The sequence below is a fragment of the Camelus bactrianus genome, chromosome 33, assembly GCF_048773025.1.
Source record: "Camelus bactrianus isolate YW-2024 breed Bactrian camel chromosome 33, ASM4877302v1, whole genome shotgun sequence".
Taxonomy (NCBI): domain Eukaryota; kingdom Metazoa; phylum Chordata; class Mammalia; order Artiodactyla; family Camelidae; genus Camelus; species Camelus bactrianus.
Window position 1 is genome coordinate 4,321,114 of NC_133571.1, and position 21,102 is coordinate 4,342,215.

The 21,102-nt window shown below is 44.4% G+C and overlaps 1 long non-coding RNA gene across 4 annotated transcripts in view; it reads left to right on the forward strand.

The window, feature by feature from the left end:
- Positions 1 to 21,102, forward strand: part of LOC123616343 (uncharacterized) — a 114,428-nt gene that overhangs the window by 16,069 nt on the left and 77,257 nt on the right. For 2 of the 4 annotated variants that reach the window (XR_012503763.1, XR_012503765.1), the window contains exons 1-4: positions 655 to 12,016; positions 12,476 to 13,804; positions 15,334 to 15,464; positions 16,582 to 16,671. This is a non-coding gene — a long non-coding RNA (uncharacterized LOC123616343). Of the gene's footprint in view, positions 1 to 654; positions 12,017 to 12,475; positions 13,805 to 15,333; positions 15,465 to 16,581; positions 16,672 to 21,102 lie in introns of those variants that run through there. The other 2 variants (XR_012503764.1, XR_012503766.1) reach the window with 2 other exon arrangements.

Sequence of the window (21,102 nt, forward strand, 5' to 3'; positions counted from 1 at the left end):
TTTCAAAGAAGACATATAGATGGCCAACAGATACCTAAAAAGATGCTCAACATCACTCATCATCAGGGAAATCGAATCAAAACCACAGTGAGGTATCACCTCACACCTGTCAGGATGGCTGTCATCAAAAATATAAGAGATAACTGTTGGTGAGGGTGTAGAGAAAAGGGAAACTCGGGCACTGTTGGTAGGAATATAAATTGGTGCAGTCATTGTGGAAAACAGTATGGAGGTTCCTCAAAAAATTAAAAATAGAGCTGTATATGATCCAGTAATTCCAGTCCTGGGAATATATCCAAAGGAAATGAAATCACTGTGTCAAAGAGACAACTGCACCCCCATGCTCACTGCAACATTATTTGCAATAACCAAGATACGGAAACAAGTGTCCATCAACAGATGAATGGATAAAGAAAATTATATATATAATGTTATCTTATTCAGCCATAAAAAAAAGAATGAAATCCTGCCACTTGTGACAACATGGATGGGCCTTGATGGTATTATGCTAAGTGAAATAAGTCAGAGAGAGAAAGATAAATACATACCATCTCACTTATATATGGAATCTAATAACTAAAGTGAACTCACAGAAACAGAGAACAGGTTGGTGGCTGCCAGAGGTGAGGGTGGGGGTGGGTGAAATGGGTGAAGATGGTCAAAAGGTACAAACTTCCAGTTATAAGATAAACAAGTCATGGTCATGTAATGTACAGCAAGGTGAGTGTAGTTAACAACACTGTATTGTGTATTTGAAAGTTAAGAGAGTAGATCTTAAAAGTTCTCATCACAAGAAAAATAATGTGTAACTATGGGCAGTGATGGATATAAACTAAACTTAACGAGGTGATCATTTCGCAGTGCATACATATATCAAATTATTATGCTGTACACCTAAAACTAACAGTGTTATGTGACAGTTACATGTCAGTAATCCACATCTCAGTAAGCAGGGTGAGAGCGTGGACTGCCTGCCGCAGAAATTGTGTCTGCACTACAGCGGCAGGGGGCGATTGTTGTGAGGGAGACTGTCGGTCCCTCAAGGCCTAAAATGTTTAGTGTCTGGGCCTTTGCAGGAAAAGTTTTCTGACCCTGCCCTGGGAGATAGTGGTTGTAGCAGCGGTAACAGCCTGGCTGGGTGCACACTCAGCCTAGACGGTTCCTGTACACTGCTGTTGCCCCACCCTGCCTCCCTAAGAGGGAGAGGCTTCCATATTCCCACTTTACACGTGAGAAAACTGACCCTCATTTTGCTTTTATTAACTGACCGAGTGGTGGGGGCAGCTTTGAAGCCCACTGTTCTGATTTCAAAGCCACATCTCAACCCTGACTTCTAGAAGTACCCTCCATCTTCCACACTTGTGCTCCAGGGCCGGCCATCCCTGAGGCTGCTGGGTGAACACATTTAATTCCCTTATTCTGCACCTGCTCAGCTCTTGGCTCCCACTCTCCTGCCGCTGCCTGACACCAGCTGACGTTTTACAGATGAATCACCACCACTCACCCTGTCACGTAGGGCAGGCCCCTCCTAGTTCAGTCATTTTAAATCCTTAGCGCACAAACCTGCAGGACTGCATCAAAAGAACCCCATTTGTTTTGAGTGGAGGTGTTGATGAGAGGAAGGAAGGGAGAGTTTGGGGTGGTCATAAAAATATAAAAATACTGAGGGGATGTGAAAGGGACAGTATTTATGTCCATAATGAGACTCAATCCTGGATCATCCTGTCACTTGTCAATTCCCTCAGCTGCTCATCACCTTATTAATCCATGTGTTCCTTCCTTTTTTTAGCCCATGCTTTTTTTTTTTTTTTGAAGAAAGAAGGGAGATTTATTAGGAGAACACAGGGAACCTAAGAACAAACAGAGAATAGTTTACCTGGTCTTCCCAAGATACGAGAGCCAGAAACTGGAAAGACTTGAGACATCAAATCTACTATGTCTCTTCCACCTTCTGTGGCCACCTAGTCACTCACCTTGCTTCTCCTACACATCACTAGATCCTCCCATCTCTTAAGTCTGTTGGTTTCTCTCCAGTTCCCCCTGCCATGACCCTAAAGTACTATCTTTTTGTCCCTGGAAAACTGAAATGGCCTCCTAATGTTTCTCCCGACATCCAGTCTGCTGTTCTCCTCACTACAGAGTGATTTATTAAAAATGGAAATTTTATTCAGTGTTTTTTCCCTCTGTTCCTAAGATAAATATCAAAATCTTAAGCCTGGTGTGGAAACGGATTATGATTCACCCACATTCAGTGCCCCTTGCTGTAACACCCCTCTCCCTGGAGGATTATACAGCCCTAACCTTTGTTTCTCAGTCATGGCAAAGGAGCTGATGGACAGTAAAAGAAATGTGATCAGACACTGAAGAACGAGCACCTGATTTATCACTTCTTTTCCTTCTCCCATGGCATTGGCAGTATCCAGATAGAGACAGCTCCTTCAGCCTGACTTAAGAGGGATGATGACATGGGGCAGAGCCATGCAAGCATGCAGCATGAGAGGTAAATAAGCCTTACTGAAAGCCACTGGGACTTGGGGAATCACTGGTTATTCAGCACAACCCAGCCTACCCTAACTGATACACATAATCCACTAGCTCTTGCTATTGCCCCATCTCTTGGCTAAAGCCCCAATGGCCTTTTCGTAGTTACACTAGTTGCTCCTTCCCACCTTAGAACATTTGTCTGTTATTCTCTATCCTGGGAAAGTTATTTACACCTTTTTTTCCCCCCTTGCCCAGCTGATACTTACATCCTAGTGAGATCTCAGTTCAAATGTGAATTACTAAGGAAAGAATTTCCTGATCCATGTTCAGAGTGCCTTAAATACACCTTCTTTGTCATTAGATCTCTTTCATTAAACTGTAAGTTCCCATGAAGACAGAGCCCAGGTATTTAGAGCACCTGTTTCAGAGGCCCTGCTCCATCCCCACTACCTGCCAGGGCCCAAGCTGAGGGTCTAGATGTAATGAGGGAGAGTCAGCCATGAGCCCTGCTCCCACACACCCACTGCATGGAGGGCAAACATATAGCAGCTCTGTTTGAATCCACTGTGATCATTTTAGTAGGAAATGAATATAAAAGAGGCTAGAAGCAAACAATAAATGCTGGAGAGAGTATGGCCCCACACTGCTGCTGGGAATGTTATTTGGTGCAGCCACTATGGAAAGCAGTAGATTCCTTAAAAAACTGAAGACAGAGTTACCCTATGATCTAGCTATTCCAATCCTGGGCATGTATACAGAGGAATCTAATTTGAAAAGATACATGTACCCAATGTTCATAGCAGCACTATTTATAATAGCCAAGACATGGATGCAACCTAAGTGTCCATCAATAGATAACTGTATAAAGAAGTTGTGAGATAGATAGATAGATAGATACATAATGGGATACTACTCAGCCATAAAAAATGTCATTTGCAGCAAAATGGATGGACCTGGAGTTGTCAATACTAAGTGAAGTAAGCCAGAAAGAGAAAGAAAAATACTATATGTCGTCACTCATATGTGGAATTTAAAGGGCAAAAAAGGGCACAAATGAACTTATTTACAAAACAGAAACAGATTCACAGACATAAAAAACAAACTTATGGTTAGCAGGAGTGGAGGGGAAGGGGAGGGGTGGAGGGATAAACTGGGAGTTCAGGATGTGCCGATACTAAATACTGTATATAAAACAGATGAACAACAAGGTTCTACTGTATACCTCAAGGAAATATATTCAGTATCTTGTAATAGCCTAATGAAAAAGAATATGAAAAGGAACATATACATGTATAACTGACTCACTGTGCTGTACACCAGAAATTAACACAACATTGTAAACCAAATATAGGCCAATAAAATAAAAATTTAAAAAAAAAGAGGCTGGAAAGAAGGCAAGGGAGACTGCCTGGAGGAGTGGGTATCAGAGCCTGTTTTGGAGGAGGACTTGGAGTTGTCCGGGTAGGGAGCTTGCTGGGGGGTGTGCTGAGGGGATTGTAGAGCAAGAAGCAGTGTCCCCGGAGCTGCTGTGGTTTAAAAGAGGATGAGCCCAGGAGCAGCTGGAATCAGGAGTGAGCGTCTGGCATCTGTGCTCCTGAGAACACAAGTGTTTGTGTTTTGGCATCTTTGCAAATCCAAAGCTGCTCATGGTGTTTTCTTATGGAAACTGATGGGCGGTGATGACAATAGCTGGTCCCAGGCCCCTCTACACATGGGTGTCATGGCATCTCTTGTCTGGGGGTCAGAAGCTGGAGGGTCAGGTGGCCCTATGCGGGCACATGGTTTGTCCTGGGACAAAGCGGGAGACAGCTGTCTCAGCTCTGCTTATGGAACATGTCTGGATGCCTTAAGTTCCTGTCCTTGTTTTCTAAGAACCTGTCAAAGTCTTTTCTAGTAAATCAAGACTTCCTGTGCCCACAACCTCAGCGGTATTTAACATTTGCTAAGATGAATAAAATGGAAGTGAGATGAATCACCACTGTGAGTCACTGTACTGGGCATGTCTCTCAATAGGATCTTGTTATTAGAACAATCTGTAGGTAGCAGGATGAGCTGGTACAAGCCCCACTGCTCAGTGACTAGTGACTGCGGTCACTTGGTGGTTCCATACTCCAGGGAGGGAGGTGTGTCCATACAAGACTGGGGCTTCAGGGCCAGAAGGTGGCAGAAAAGACACCCATGTGTGGAAGGGCACTGAGATGAGGCAAGGTGGTGTGTTCCCCGTCTTCCCAATGTTGCAAATATAACGCTTCTTGCTTGCTTTTATTTTTTGTAACTCCTCCCCACTTTTGCTCCCCTGCCTTTGACTCCAGGGTTGTAAGAGCAAAGAGAAAAAAAATCAAAAACAAAAGCCCTGAGCGCATACTCAGACGCACACCAGCGATGACAGAGGGGAGCTGGAAAGACGCAGGAGGGAAGGAGGCAGGGGGCGTCGGGGAGGGCGCCGCGGAGCGGGAAGCCGGCTGGTCCCACGTCTCGAGCAGGGGAGCAGCACGATGCAGCTCGCTCTGGGCAGCGGGCTCCGGCTCCGCGGGGCCGAGAAGGGAGAGGCCGCCCAGCGATCAGCGGATTGGAAGAGAAACGCAGAGCCAGGGAGGCGGGTTAGGAGGACGATCTCTCCCGCGGGGTCGGGCGGCGGAGTAGAGACCCCAGTCCGGCGCTTCCGAGCTCCCAGCTTTCAACCCGCGCTCCCGGGCTCCAAACAGTGGGGGGCACCTCAGGTCAGTGAAACTGGGGGCAAAAGGACTCCAAGTCTCAGCGCGCCTACCCGCACAGCAAAAGGGTAAAAGGAAAGAAAAGCATTTTTCTTTTTTTGAGGGGGGTTTAAATTTCGTGCAGTCCCCAGTGTGGGTCAGGCCCGGGGCAGGGAGCAGGGCACGAGCCATCCGCCCTCGCTCTGCTTCGCCCTCTTGGGCTTTGTCGGCCATTCGGCTCTCCAGCCGCGGCGTCCTCGGCGCCCAGCCCGCACCCCGACTCACATGCTCGGGCTGCGGCCCCGACGCTGGCGCTGCGGACTTCGGGGGAGTCGCGGGGGCTGCGGTGAGCGGTGGCGGCGCCGACCTCCGTGCGCCCAGGCAGGCTTGGGGCTGCACCCCGGGCTGGACGTAGCCAGTTCCCGGGGAGTCCCCTCTGCCGGAGCTCCGTGCTCACTCGCCGGTTCCGGAGTGTAAGGAGCGAAGGAAGTTTTAGATTTTAAAAAATTTATTTATTTACATTATTAATTTTCACAAAGGGCATTTTGTAGGGGAAATCTTTTAAAAGTTTCTTGTGTGTACTGTTGGGCAGTGAGCTTACTGCGATGCAGGCGCTGAAAGCTGGGCCGTGATCAGGGCGTGGGCGCCTGCCAACCGTTGCAGGGGGCTGCCAAGAGTGCCAGGAGGGAGGAGCCGGTGAGGGCTGGTGTGGAAGCCTCCAAAAATTAAGTTGCATTTTCTTTTTTTATCAGAATTTTCTCTCATTCTTGGTTTTTTATATATATGCTATGTACATTAAGTATATGGATATACATATGTGCTTAATATTTAAGATGTTATTTTTGGCACTACAATTTCCAGATCCATTCAGTTACCTTCTGATTGATTTTGCTACACAATGAGAACATGCTCTTGTTAAAGTGCTAGCTGATCAGTGGCAGCTTTTTGCACTGGTTGCAAACAAAGTTTCTCTACCATGTGATTTCTTTGGTATGTATAAAGGTTAGCTCTCTGGCTACTGCTTTCCTTACATTGTTACGTTTATATGGTTTCTAGAGGGCTGGATTTGGGTATGTCTTTTCCTTCAGGGCAGTTGTGTTCTGCTAAATCCTCAGTTGTTTACGGTCTGGTAAAATAGTTTCTCTTGAGGGCAGGCCTCATAAAGAAGAATGAAACTTGTGGGCCTGTTTCAAAATAGTTTCTGCCCTGATGGAAGTGAAACCCTTTTTTTTTTTTTTTCTTGTTTTCATTGAGAGAACGTGGTAGGAATCCTGAACAGAATTCGGGGCCCCTCCTAACACTGGGCCCCCTGGAGTTTTTGGCTCTCAGACTGCAGCCCTGAGCCTCCAGCAGCTTGTCAATTACAGTTCAGGTTTCCTCCCTGGGGGTCCATGCAGGTTTCTGCTTGTGGTTTCTGCCCTGGTAATTAGAGTGTTTGTGTCCACCTGTCTGTCTCTCCAACTTGGGGGCTGGCAATTCGCACTGTGACCTCATTCTCTGAGGGCTCTAATAAAGGTTACTGATTTTCAGTTGGTCTGATATTTTACTTGTTTTTAGAGTGACAACTTACAAACTCTTTACATGCTGAACCATGTAAATGAAATGAGAAGTCTGAATTGTCCTCTTCTTATTCCTTTTATTTCCTTGAAAGATTTGCTTTTTTCAGTTATTAATAAAATAATTTTCTTCATTTTGTTCTTAATTCCTAATTATTTTTAAGCTTTTATTAATATCTATTTTATTTGAAATAATTTGAAACTTCTGATTTCACTTGGGTTCGCATTATTTTAACATTTAATTTATTTTTAAACAATTTTGTTCTCTGCTAGTTTGTTAAAACCCAAGTTCCAATTGTGTAATTACTCTTCTGTTTTAGTGAATAATGCCCTTGGAATTTTTACAGGCATTGCATTGAATCTGCATAGTAGACATTTTTAACTAATAATTCTTCCAACACACGGATATGAGAGATCTTTCCATTTATTTTCATCTTCAGTTTCTTTCATCTGTATCATTTACTTTACTATGTATAGAATATTCACCTCCTTGGTTAAATTCATTCCCAAGTATTGCATAATTTTTGAAGCTATTTTAAATGGGGTTGTTTTCTTGATTTACTTTTTGGATAGAGGATTGCTGGTGTAAAAAAAAAACACTGCTAGTTTTTGTTGATTTTTGTATTCTGTAACTTTACTAGATGTGTTGGTACTATTTTTAGTTGAGTCTTTAGGGTTTTCTACATTGTATGATTATTTTATCTACAAACTGAGGCAATTTTACTGCTTTCTGTGTAATTTGGATACTTTTTCTTTTGCTTGCTTAATTGCTCTGCCTGGGGCCCCCATGTACTGTGCTGAATAGGAGTGGTGAGAGTGGGCCTCCTTGCCTTCATAGAACTAGAACTTAGGGGAAACCTACAGTTTCCCTGTGCTGATAAGACAATGGGATTATCATAAATGATTTATTATGTTGAGGAATTATTTATTCCTTCTGTGCTGGTTTTGTTGTTTTTATCATTATTGGATGTTGAACTTTGTAAAATGTTTCCCCTGCATCTATTGAGATGATCATGTGGTTTTTGTTTTTCATTCTGTTTATGTGGTTTATCACATTGATGGTGTAGGTTAAGCAAATCTTGCATCCAGGACTCCCCCCCCCCCCCAAAAAAAGAAACCCACTTGATGATGTATAACCTTTTCGATGTAATGTTGAATTTGGCTTGCTAGTATTTTATTGAGAACTTTGAATGTGTGTTCCTCAGAGATGCTGGCCTGTAGTTTCCTTTCCTTGTAGTGTCCTATCTAGTTCTGTTACCATGGTGATGCTGATCTCATAGAGTGATTAGGAAGTATTCTTTCTACTTCTGCTTTGGAAAAGTAAAAAGAATTGGTATTATTTCTTCTTCGAATGTTTGGTAGGATTCAGCTATGAAGCATCTGGTCCTGGGACTTTCTTTGTCGGGAGGTTTTGATTATGACTTCAGCCTCCAGTGTTACTGGTATGTTAACCTTTCCAATTCTTCATTCAGACTTGAAAGGATGTATTTTCTAAGAATTGATCCATGTCTTGCAGGATATACAATTTGTAGGTATATCATTTTTCCTAATAGTCTCTTATGATCCTTCTGTATCGGAGGCATCTGTTGTAATTTCTTCTTTTTCATTTATGATTTTATTTGAATCTTCTCACTTTTCTTATTCTAAATAAAGGTTTCTTTATGTTTATTTTTTTCAGAAAGCACATCTTTGTTTTGTTAAAATTTTCTATTTTCATTTCTCTATTTCCTTTGTTTCTCTTCTTATCTTTATTATTTACTTCATTCTGCTAACTTATTTTGTTCTCGGTATAAAGTTAGATAATTTATTCAGATGCTTCTTTTTTTAACTTTACGAAGTATGGTTGATTTACAATGTTGTGTTACAGCTCTTTACATTTCCAGGAGCTCCTCCTGAGTGGAAGGGCAAGAAGGAAGTTTAGGGGAAATGTGTGTGAGAGGAGTTAAAGTGCAAATCCCTTTTATTTGAGAACCTAAAGTATTCAAGCTGCCTGGATGCAGGTTTTCACTGGGATTCTCTGGGCAGGAAGGTGCTATGGGACTGGGAAGGAGGGGAGCCCTGGCGTTGGTCCTGGGGCCTCCATTTCCATTTCTACTGAGAAGATCCATTCCCACCAGTTTGAGTTTCAGCTGAGCATAGACTTCTGTTGATACAATGAGAACGCTTGAAATTCTCCAATTTGGCTCCACTCTCTGGGACATTTAAGAAAATCAATTCCTAAAGCAATAGGAACCGTGGCCTATTTCTCAGGGGCCTTAGAGACTCAGCCCCCAACCCAGCTCCTGCCTGTCAACTTTGCTGCCCCCCAGGAGGTCCCAGCTGACTGGGGTGGGGTGGGTGATGGCAGACAAATAAAGATGTCCTGCCTTGACCCTGAGCTTCCTATAGAGAGATGCCCACCCACCTAGAAACTTCCCCCAAGTCTCCTTCAGACAGTGATTTGAAGCAGGGCCTGCAGGGAGGGAAAGTCCTGAGGACTGGAACCCCTGGGGAGGGGAACAGAGTGGGCTGCAAGTGGGGAAGCTGTCAAGCTGTCACCTGGCTTGCTCCAGCTTTGGTCCCCTCATTGTCCTCCTTTGTCCCAGATGAGACACACCCCCAGGGAGCCCAGGGAGGACCTAGGGGGCACTCAGTACATAAGACAGGGTGTTGAAAATCCACAGGAATGATACCAGCTCAAGCCAGGAAGGAGAAGGGTAGGAAGGAAGGATCTGACCACTGAGACCTGAGCATCAAGGGCAGCATGACCCTGATAGGACAGGCCTGGGACTGTGCAGGAGCTTGGACCACAGACTTCCATCCTGAAAGCTGGTAAAGGAAAAGGGGCCATTCCCAAGAGTCTGGAGAGGGATTCTGCTTGATGGCCCATTGCCTGCCCCGGCCACCTTGACCCAGTGTCCTACCACCCAGGCCCTCTCCTGGGCCACCACCCTTGGTCCCTGAGGTGGGTGGTGATGACACAGGTGGCCACACTGTTGAGCTGGGTGATAGTGGCATGGATGGTGGTGTCATGTGCTCATTGCCAGGGTTGCTTTTCTGGGACCAGGTGGACCCCTGGCACTGAGAGGGAACCACTTTCTTTAACACCCACTGGGAGCTGGGGGTTGTCACATGATCTGCCACACCCCACCTCTACGTCCCAGTCAGGGGTCGCCAATCAGAGTCGGGGTTCAGGAAGCAGAGGACATGGCCAGAGCGTTGTGGGAACCCCTGGTTTTCTCTTTGTACACTGAGGGCACCAGCATCACACTGATAGTGAAAATCAGTACCCACAGGACCCAGTATTGGTGGGTAAAGTAGAAGGGCATTTTTGACAACCCTATTCTCTCATTAGAAGGTAGCTCAGTTCTGCTTAACCCAAGGGGGCATCTTGCACCCATCCTGATCACCCTCTGGTCTGACTCCTTATTCAGATGCATGTTCAGATACACATTCGCATTCACAGAATGCACATTATGACTTCTTGCTCAGATGCACGCTCCCTGTGGCAGCTACACCCACAGGTGTGTTTGTTTCTCTCCCATGTGGCTAAGTGCACTTCAGATGTGTGCTAAGTGCTGGGACAGCTGAGCCCTGGGCCAACTGCTGGGTGACCCTCCGACCTGGTTGTGCACGGGGAGCTCCATCCCCCCACTGGCAGACCAGGCCCTGCCCACTGTTCTGTCTGTTCCACCTCATTTGATCTGCACAACCACTCTGCAGGATGTCCTGTTACCATCCATCTCTACTGACCTCAGGTGGACAGTGAAGGCTGGGGTTAAAGGAAGTTGCCCAGGTTGACAGGTGGTGGAGCTGGGGATTTGGACCCTGGTCCCAGGAGTCAGGATCATGGAAAGGCCAGGGTGGGGCAGCTTATTACAAAAGGAAGCCCTGCCCCAGCCCCCCTGTGAAAGCCCACCCACTCAGCGCATCCATCTGGCAGAGTGCTTTGCCAGCCTTGGGGGTAGGTGGGGAGTTAAGACTGCCTTCCTTTTGCCCTTCCTCCTGGTCATGTATCAGGGGCAGGGAGGCTCTGGGGCTGGAGCTGGCACTGCCTCTCACTTTTGAAGCTGGAGATGGAGCACTCACTCAAGTGTAAGGTCCCAGCTGCTCCAGCTCAGAGCCCACTCCCACTGGAGCGGATGTGGCTTGTCCCACCACAGGAGCAGCTGGTGGAGGTGGCACTGACTGCAGCATCAGAGGTGCTGGTAAACACAGAAGCAGGGCTTTCTCCAGGCCCTGAGTTGACCTTTCTTCTGGCTCTTCATAAGCAAGAGACTTGGAGCTGGTGCTGGAGCAGAATGAACAGAAGAATTCAACCACAGAGCTAACTTTTATTGTGCCTTACCACACACAAAAGACAAAAAACAAACAAAACAAAATTGCTGCCTTAAAAAAAATAAACAAACTCAGCCTCTTAACCCCAACTCAGATTGTCTCCATTCCCTGCAGTCCCTCTTTATTGGCTTTGCCTCAGTGGAATCAGTCCCTCTGATTCCCATAGAGGCCAGACCCCTGTCCACAGCTCTTTTTGACTCATTTCATTCTTCAGGGGAATTTTCCCCAGGGAAATTACTGAAGGGGAGAGCTCCAGGGTTCTGCCAGTCTTGCCCCATCACAGACCCCACAAGATTCAGAATCATCTCTGAACATGGATGGCAAATGCGTGGCAGGAAATGCTTAAAAGAGGACACAGTTATATCTTGTTCTTGTCCCAGTCGTGTTCCAGATACGAGCATCAAGCCCCTGTTTGGAGGGCAGGGTGATGCATGGCCAAAGAGGCTTTGAACCTTCTGGTCCCCAAAACTGTCAGCAAGTGCAGAATTCCCTTTTTCCATCCCCTAGGGAAATTTTTCCTAGGGCTTCCTGGCTAGCATTGATCCAGTGTTGATGCATCAGAACTTCAGAGCACTCAGTGGCAAGAAGGTGGTTCTGGGGGAAAAATGTGTGTGTGTTGAGCCTGCATTTACTTACACATACACACGTTAATATGCTGTAGAGATGAAGGTAGAGATCCATAGGTACCTGAGATGTTATGTGTCCTCCGTACCATAGACTGTATCTGCACTGAATGTGCCAAGGGCTTCAATGTCCTCTCTCCTTTGTGTATTCTCCTTTAGATCACCACCCGAAAGGCCGGGAGGAAGTGGACATTCATCTCACCCTCTCAAACAGGATCCTTGTGCAAGCCTTTGAGAGGAACCACTTTCACTTTTCTTTCCACAGGGAAGAATTGGTTCATCAAACAGGACTTCCTGTACTTCAAATCAAGTTCTCAGTGGGTGGAAGATGATTTGTCCCAAGGTGGGAGGGCCATTTACTCCTGTGCTGGTGCTGGATAAACATAGGCTCCTGTTACAGTTTTGGATGTGTGGGTGGGGGTTGAGGGCTTGGGGCTGTGGGGTGGGGGTGGGTATGATTTGCCATAGGAATTCACTGAGGTGGATGACCTGAAGCCATCCATTTCCAGAAGGGGAGAGGGCAGAGGAGATGCTGGACAGTCTGTGATGGGGCCTGACAGTCTAGCCAGTCAACAGGGGATCTTTCATAGAAGCCAGGGGTCCAATGTGGCCCTAACATTGCCCCTCATTTGCAAGGGCCTGGGGCAGGTGGAGGTCAAATCACCTGGGGTTGTGGCCTACGAGAAGGCTCGGTCTGGCCCAGTGCCTATCAGACCATGGGGAGTGGGGGCAGGGGGAGGCAAATCCATTTGGAATGCCTTGCTTCTGATGCTACTGCCCCCCTTTGTCTCTTCTTCCCTAGGTATAGTTCTTAACTAGAAAGCTCGTCACCCAGAGCAGAGCAGAGGTGGGCCTGGGAAGGCCGCAGCAGAAGGCCCTGATGCCAGACCAGCCCTCACTGTGCCGTCGGACCAAAACCCCCTGCCCACTGTCCACGACAGCGCTCATCACTGTCCTCCATCTGATCCACTGGAGAGCATCCCGTCCTTCTACAGCAGCCCCTCCTTCGTCATCCAGCTTCTTTGTGCCTTGTGCTCCCTCTAGTGGCTGATGGGCTGGCCATTGATGCTCCTGGTGGTCCAAGCCCACCCCTGCTGTGCAGAGTTGAGAACCCTCCACCTCCAGGAATAGTCCCCTATGGCTCCTCAGCAGGACTGAGTCCAGGAGGGGGTCTTGCACCCATTCATGCAGCACTCACACCCTCCACCCAAGGAGGAGCTTGCCTGCACACTCCAGCTCCAAGGCGCCCCTCAGCCTGACCTCTGACCGCGGCAATCCTCCACAAACCGTGCAGCATCTGGCTCAGCCATGCGCCACCCACAGGGTGATTCTGCAGCCTGGATAGACTGAGACACACGCCTGGCAGCAACAGAACCCCTGAGTGAAGACACATCTCCGTTGGACCCTCAGCACCAGCCCTCAGGCCCAGAGGCTCAGCGAGCCTCTTAGATGAACTCTTGTCAGACACAGGGCTTCTGGAAAAGGCACAGCCCTTCCTGAGTGCCAGCGCCCAGGAAGAGGGACTTTTGGCAAGTTCCTCTGGAAGCACCTCTCAGTGAAGACGAACTCCAGGCCCTCCTGGACACGCTGCCAGGCTCATGAGGGCCTCAGGAAAGCCATCTGCCGAGCCCCTTTCAGGCTTCCTTTCCTGGGATGCAGAGGCAAGGCTGAGAAGACAGGAACCAGCAATGCTCCTTGGGTTCAGCAGTAAGGCCAAGGTGCCCAGACTGTCGGTGGCACTTAGAGAAGGAGGAGGCTCAGAGAAAGGGCCTCCAGTCTGACTGATTACCAGCCCTGCCTTGTGAGGAGGCTGCGAGCCACTGTGATGGGGCCCAGAGGTCCTGGGGCTAGTGCTGGCCCACTGATGAGCCAGGTTCTGGAGTGGGTGATTGAGGGGCTAGAGGTACTGGATTGAGTGTTAGCCTGCTGTCGGGCAGGACCAGCTTTTGACACGGCTGACTGTGGGGCCTGCAGTGTCCTGGAGTTGGTGTTGGCCCAGTGGTGTGTGGGGCTGGTGGCTGAGGGGTCCCAGGTGTCTTGGAGCTGGCATCAACCTCCTGGAGAGTAGGGCTGGGACCCAGGTGATCCAGAGCTGATGCCTGCCCACTAGTGGGTGAGGATGGATCCTGGGGTGAGTGTCCTCTCACTGGTGAGTGGGGCCAGCACCTGGGGACTCTGGCTGAAGGGCCTGATGATCCTGAAGCTGCCATTGGCTCACTGGTGTGCAGGGCTAAGGCTCGTGCTGGCTCACTGGTGGGCAGAGTTGGATCCCAAGGATTTCTGGCCTCAGGGCTCTTGGGGTCCAGGGTCTAGTGCCCGTGTACTGGTGTGTGGAGCCAGGTCCTGGACCCTCTGGTGGTCCGGGCCATGTTCTAGGGTAGGTCTTAAGGGTCTTAAGGAAAGTGGAGCTGTGTCCCTGCCTGGATAGTTGCCTGACCTGAGGCATCCCACTACTGATGTCAATGGCTGGTGGGTAAGGCCAGGTCAGGGCTAGGTCCTGAGGCCAAAGTGTTTGGGGAAGGATTCAAAAATTGTTCTTGCCAGCAACAGTGCTCATAGAACAAGTCCCTCATAATGGCTGCCTCCAGTTTCCCTATCCTCAGGGTCAGCTTCAGTTGCCTCCTGCCTCTGGGAGACTCCAAGATCAGCAGGCAGGTCTGACCCTGGCTCCTTTCAGATTACTGCTCCTGCCTTGGGTCATGGAGCATGTGAGCTTTCTGTATGTACCTTTTAAGGGTGGGGTCTCTATTTCCCACTGCCCTCTGCCTCTCCCTAAAATCAGCTCTGATGGCCTTCAAAGCCAAGTGCTCTAGATTATCTTTCCTTCCTGGAGCAGGACCCCAGGCCAGGGAGCTCGCTGTGGGGCTCAGACACCTCACTCCTTGTGGGGAGCCTCTGCAGCTGTGATTTACACCCCCGTTTGTGGGCCGCCCTCCTGGGTGTGTGGGTCTTGACTGTACTGCATCTCCGCTCCTACTGCTCATCGTACTGCAGTTCCTTTATATCTTCAGTTGTAGAAGACCTTTTCTGCTCATCTTCCTGTTTTTCCAATAGGTAGTTTCTCTGCATGTAATTTGGGTGTGCCTGCGGGAGGAGGGGAGCTAGGGGCTTTCCCACTGCGCCAGCTTGGCCCCACCTCGATGGGACAGACCTCTATTGTGAAGGATGCTGGAGAAAAGGATTTCTATTTTGTTCATTATTTGGGCTCCTAAGTTCATTCTAATTTAATTTTGGATAAACCAAAATAAGCCAAATAACACATTATTGCCATATAAACTAGTGTATCCCAAAATTTGCTATAGGCACTACTGATAAACTGAAAAAACATATATTTATAAATATACATAGAAATACAGAATGTATTTTTATATGTTCTTATGGAATAATGCACTTTTAAGAAGAAACAATGTACCAGATGCAAGAACACACAGAAGTTACATGGGAATGCCTTGTATTTAATCGCAGAGAGTGATGTCATTCTAGTAATTGGTTATTTTTATTGTTATAAAGTTTTTATAAGCATATGTAAATTATGAGTTCATTATTTCATCAGTGTGGCCAGTTTTATAGTTTACGTTACTACAAGTGTGAATTAGAACTTTTTAATTCTTGATAGTTTTCTATCAATAAATTACTATTTTAAAAACTTTCCATGTTCAGTTGCTTTGCAGACACTGCCGCAGTCAAAAAAGATGTCTCCAGTGCAGACTTGAAACTAGTTTTATGGTTTGTGATGCCTCATTTTGAGGCTCAGAAGTATCTGGAAGTTTCTGTAGCTGATGCTAATTCAGGTAGGTGCTACGTTTAAGTTATACTGATTTGTGATCATTTCTCAGATGGAAGAGCAAGCTCCCCCGAGTGGATTCCCCGCTCCAGTGCAGCAATAATTTATACATTTGGTGTCCTGGTGTTTATTCTAACCAACACTACTGAGAGTAATGTAACCAGTTTTACCCCAAAGAGCTTTATTTCAAAAAGCAGAATCCAGTAGCATCCCAAGTATTATTTAAGCAGTAGAACATTTTTAGGCACTTTGCAATCCTTAATTTGGAATAACTCCTTGTCTCACCCCTATGCCCATACATCATTGAAGATGAAATACTGGCACTTTCAGTTTCTTTCTTTTTGGCAAAGAGAAGACAAGATTCCTGTGTCACTAATCAAAAATGGCACACAATTCAGCATTTGTTCAGAAAAGAAATTCATTTAACAGAAAAGAAAATGGCCTTGGGAAGAAATGGCCATTTCGTGAGCAAACACAACCTTTACAAATATCAGATCCTGGAAGGGACTGCAGGGAGTTTTCTAAGCCTGTTAAGCAAATGGGTTCTGGGGGCATTAAGTCTACACTTGGTTTAAAGAGGTTTGTATGTTCTGAGACTGACTAATCAATGAAAATACTGCAGAACTTGGATGTTACAAAGCTGAATTTTGAAGTATAGCAATATAACCTGTGAATAAAGATGAAGTGTTTGAAAATAAACAAAAGGAATAGTGAAAACTTACTTCTCTGAAAAGTATTATCTAATAAACTTCAACTTTCTTATAAGATTACATAATATTTTTATTTGTGATCAATAGAAAGGCATTTTTACAGATCTTGCTTTGTCAGATGTAGTCTTGCAATATGTAGTGGTTCCATATTCCTAAGTCTGGGTTAATGGTTTCTCTCAAAAACACTCAGCAGGAAGTTAAAAAAAAATTAACTCCCATCAACTCAAAGTGATAGCAAAATTAATGTACTGATACAATGGTCTATGAACAACATGGTGACTAAAAATTTCCATTATTTTTACTTTCTGCATCTTGCCTCTTGAACTAGCTGTTAAGCATTGTATTGAGCTGGTAAGAAATCAGACTAGTAGAAGTGTAGACATGCACATATTTTAAACACTTGTTTATTTTCAGATTTTACGGACAGATCATGCAGTCCTGTAAATAAAGATCACGCTTGAACTGAAGTTAATTCGAGCAGTAAAAGGTAGAGCAAAAACATAGGTGAGTAATTGCTGTCTGGTTAAGGCCCCCAGCTCTAACTCCTAGAGGTTCCAGTGTCTGCCAACAGGATTGTCTTTGGAGGAAAGGACCTGAAACCAAACCGGAAGTGCATGATTGAGAAAGGCTTCTTGGAAAATTGTTGACATGCAGTAAAGAGTTGATTTATGTCAACAGTGCTGTGTGTGTTTATGGGGCTTTTCTTCTGGCCGCGAGATAGAATATGGATAATATTCAAAAGATACTTGGATAAATGAGACAAGTTAAGAAGCTGTTGTAATCATCCAGATGTTATTCACTTATGAAAAGTAATTTAACTTGATTGTCAGTTTTTCTCCACTAACCGTCTCCTGATCACCACATGCTACATGACCCTTAAGCATAATTTATACTTCTCCACTTGGCTTTCCATCTCCAGCTTAGCCACTTTCTTATTCTCTTCTCTGTTCCTGAAGTACTGTGCTATTCTCCACTTACTCATATCAGCCCCCTGCTCCTCTGTGGACTTTCCTTGGTTTCCCCAACTAGAAGTTACCTTTATTAGCAACATACAAGACTGTCCATTGAATACATTGGTTCAAAACTACAGGTGATTTTTCACTCAGGAAATTCGACAGTATCTGGAGATATTTTGGTTGTCACAACTGGGGAGGCACTATTGGCACTTGGTGGATCTCAGGGATGCTGCTAAATACCCCACAGTATATAGGATGTCTCCCCACCACAAAGAGTGATTGGATACAAAATATCAATAGTGCTGTTGTTGAAAAATCCTAACTTAATCCAATGTGATGCTTTCATTCTAATCTTGCTTATAATTTTACATATATATATGTATGTATTTAATCATCTGTACTAAAATGTAAGCCTTTGGAATACCAAGACCACATTTTATACACAAATGTATTTCCTCAGAAGCCTAGCACAAAGTCTGGTATATGTAGACACTCAAAAGTATTTTAAAATCTAGTTTTATTCTCTCTTCCTCTTTAGCTGACTTCTATTTCTCACCCTTTTTCTCTATCTTTTGAGCCCAATACCTCCTCTTCTAACTTCATTCTCAGCTGATGGCCCTTGTCTTCTATTTCATTTGAAACATAATTGAAGCTAGGATAAGAGAAACCAGAACGCTTAACGTTGACCCATCACATGGCCCCAGCTATCATCTTTCACATTGGATTCCTGCAAAGGTCTTTCTGCCTCCTAGCTCCCTTGCCTTGAACTTTAAAGTTGGTAAATGGATCCCAGGTGAGACATGGTTTACTTTAAATATGGCAGCTAGTATGTTAGGGGAAGGGGTCTAACCCAACCACTATCTCAGACAAACTAAGGAGGGCACAACTCACTTGGAGGATCAGTTCTGTGAGTATAGCATGGTGAGAGCTGCGGGGATTGCGGCTCATAGAGGGTGCAAGACGGATTGAGCAGGCACTGCAAACAGAAGGGAATAGCAGATTCCCTTGGGTGAAAAGTAAAAAGCAAACTTGCACACAGACTGTCACTTTAAGACATTTGTCCTTGGCAGTCTCACTTGAATCCTTATTGTCTCAGTGAAATTTTGATGGTTTTTAATAACTGGCCCCAGAAATGTAAAAGTTCCAGATATGTACAGACTCCTAATATTTTGACACTTGAGGATGTACCAAACCTAGATGTGTCTTTCCAAGCTATATAGGACCACATGTGTATGATGCTTTGTAGCAGGCAGAGAAAGTGTACGTCCTGCTGTTGTATATCCAAATTACCGAGATGGCTGAAAAACACAGGTTTTCTCTTGAAATAAAGAAGTGAGTACACTGAGGAAGAAAATATGCTTTATTATAACTGACTTTAACAAACAAAATAAACACCGTGATTTCTTAAGCTGGTACCTCAGTCTAATATTAGTTTTATGTATCTTTCTATAAAAGCATAAAAACATTTTAAGCCTTCCAAAGCCAGTTGCTTTGCTTTAAACTGAATCAACTACTAAACAGATTGACATGTATTTCAAATACGATTAATACTGCCATCATAAAATTCTATCAGTGTAATTCACCGCATGGTATATTTAAACTCTAATGACCCAAATTGCCTTTTTACATGACATTATCAAGATGAGGCAGGCTTTAAAAAAAATAATAACTTAATTCTTTTTAGCCACAGTTTATGACAGAAAAGAAAGGAAATAGAAGCATTGATCATGTTTTAATTGGTTGGCGCATTTCCTTTGATCACCATTTCTCAAGGTGATGAAAATGCCTTTTAATTTTTGCTGTTATATCGATATTCTTTTTGAATGTTGCAAATTGCCCACAGGAGTTTGACACCTAAGAAGATGATGAAAAATTATCTTACATCTGGCTGTAATGTTCTTACAATTCTGAAGAACTGAACATTTAAAATATATATTCAAATGCATTATGCCAGGAATCTGCTCCATAGCCACTTCTTAGACAAAAATACTCCATTTTAAGCAAAAGGGTCACTGAAATTCTGCAGTCTTTTTTTTTTATTCTGTTTTTTTGTTTTTGTTTTTTATGTCCTTTCCTCCCTTCCTCTCTTTCTTTCTCCTTTCCTTCCTCCCACCTTCCTCCTCTACTTTCTGTCTCTTTCTTCTATTTTACTTTTTCCCCTTCACTTACCACAACTAAGACTTAAACCCACTTGGTACCTTAAAAGAAAATTCTCCCCATATGTTATACCAATATGTTCTGATGACTCAGAGACCCTCTCCTGATTCTTCATTTCATGATACCTTTTCTCAAACCTGTTGATAATGTTGGTCCTCAACCTTGGAATTTGCCCCTTCATGTTTAGGCTTCATTGTAAGCTCTGTAACAATTTGGTTTTTCTTTCAACCCTGGATTTTTTTTTTTTTTTTTTTTGGCATGGGCTAATTTTGTCTCCACAATCTGAAGCCTGTTCTTCCCTAGCACTTGCCTCATTTCTCTTTGCCTATGCTTTTAAAGAAGGGAGAATGGTTTCATGGAAAGGAAATAAAATGAAACACTGTAATACAAAGTAGTAGCTTCTTTCCTGGTATATTAGTATAGAAAGGAAGGGAAAGGTTTGATTGTTGAAGACCTTGATTGCCAAAATACATGTCACCGAAAGACTTTGTTGAAGCTTTCATGATTAGGGCAGTAAAATGTTGAAAGTGATGTTTCATAAAGTTTAATTTGACAGATGTACAAGAGGGATTAAAGAAAGATAATAGGGAAAGGACAGAGCCCAGGTCAAAGGCACTGTGATGTGGAAGTATGCTCCATACACAAGTGGGATCCGGAAGGTGCAATTTCCCTTCTCTTTTTTGAGAAAATGTGCTGCATACCCCAAACCCAGTACATTAAAAAAAATTCTGCTCTTGACTTAAAAGTAATATGAGATACCCCTCTAGTTCATTTGTTTCTATTTACAGCTCTATATTTATAAGACAGCGCTGATTTCTTAAAAATTGTTTCCAAGGATTCAGTTGGCACCTGTGTCTCTACTGCTCCTTGAATTTTCCAGCTTTTCATTCCTATGAGTATGAATGTATGTTTTGATAAACCTGTAAAAAAAAGTATTTAACAATCTATATCATATGGACCACCATATATTAAAGAATAAGTATACAAGAAGAAAATATTTATCAAAGTACATTAAGTTTGATGTATACTTTCTTTAAAGGCTTTGATAATTCAGCTGTCATGTGAAGAGCTTTTAATGATGAAAATCAATCAGCATTATGCTGATAAAGAGAGGATTTATGGGTCAATAAATATTTATAGTTGACAGGCATATTGCAAACTGCATTTTCATAGTAGATGAAAAGTGTAGAATTTGAGGTTTGCAAGGCGTGTGTGTGTGTGTGTGTTTACATGAAATACACTCATCTTAAATCTCTCCAACTGTAAATATGTTGAATTATGATTACTTTGCTTTATGAGGATCTCTCAGCTGCTGGGTAGTGTATTGGTTGGTAAAATCAGGTCCAATTTGTTTGTGTTCCTCTAAATGGAGCATCTAATTATTGGGCAAGATTAAACATTAGATTATTTTGCCACTTGCTATAAATATTTGAAAATGATTGCCATTGGAATACATAAACAGCTACATTTTCTTATGAAGTGAGCTGATGCATTTTGCTTGCTAGTAGAATATCTATGTTTATAGCACATGCAACAGTCTCCAATAAGTGGAAAAATAAATGGCGCTAATGGCTCCCTGCTCTGAGGACAGTGTTCAAAACTTTTTAGCCTACCATTCAAGATTCTTCCAAATCTGGCCCCTACTTAACCTGAATCTCTCTCACAAATGTCCTTCTTCTGTTGAGTTACTTCATTTACAATCTCTTGATATCTCTTCCTTCCCTCACCTCTAAGGTTTATGTTCTTTTTTTCCCCCAATGTTTTTCATTATAGAATGCACTGTCTTGTTACCCTTTTCCCACAAACTAACTTTTGAATTGCT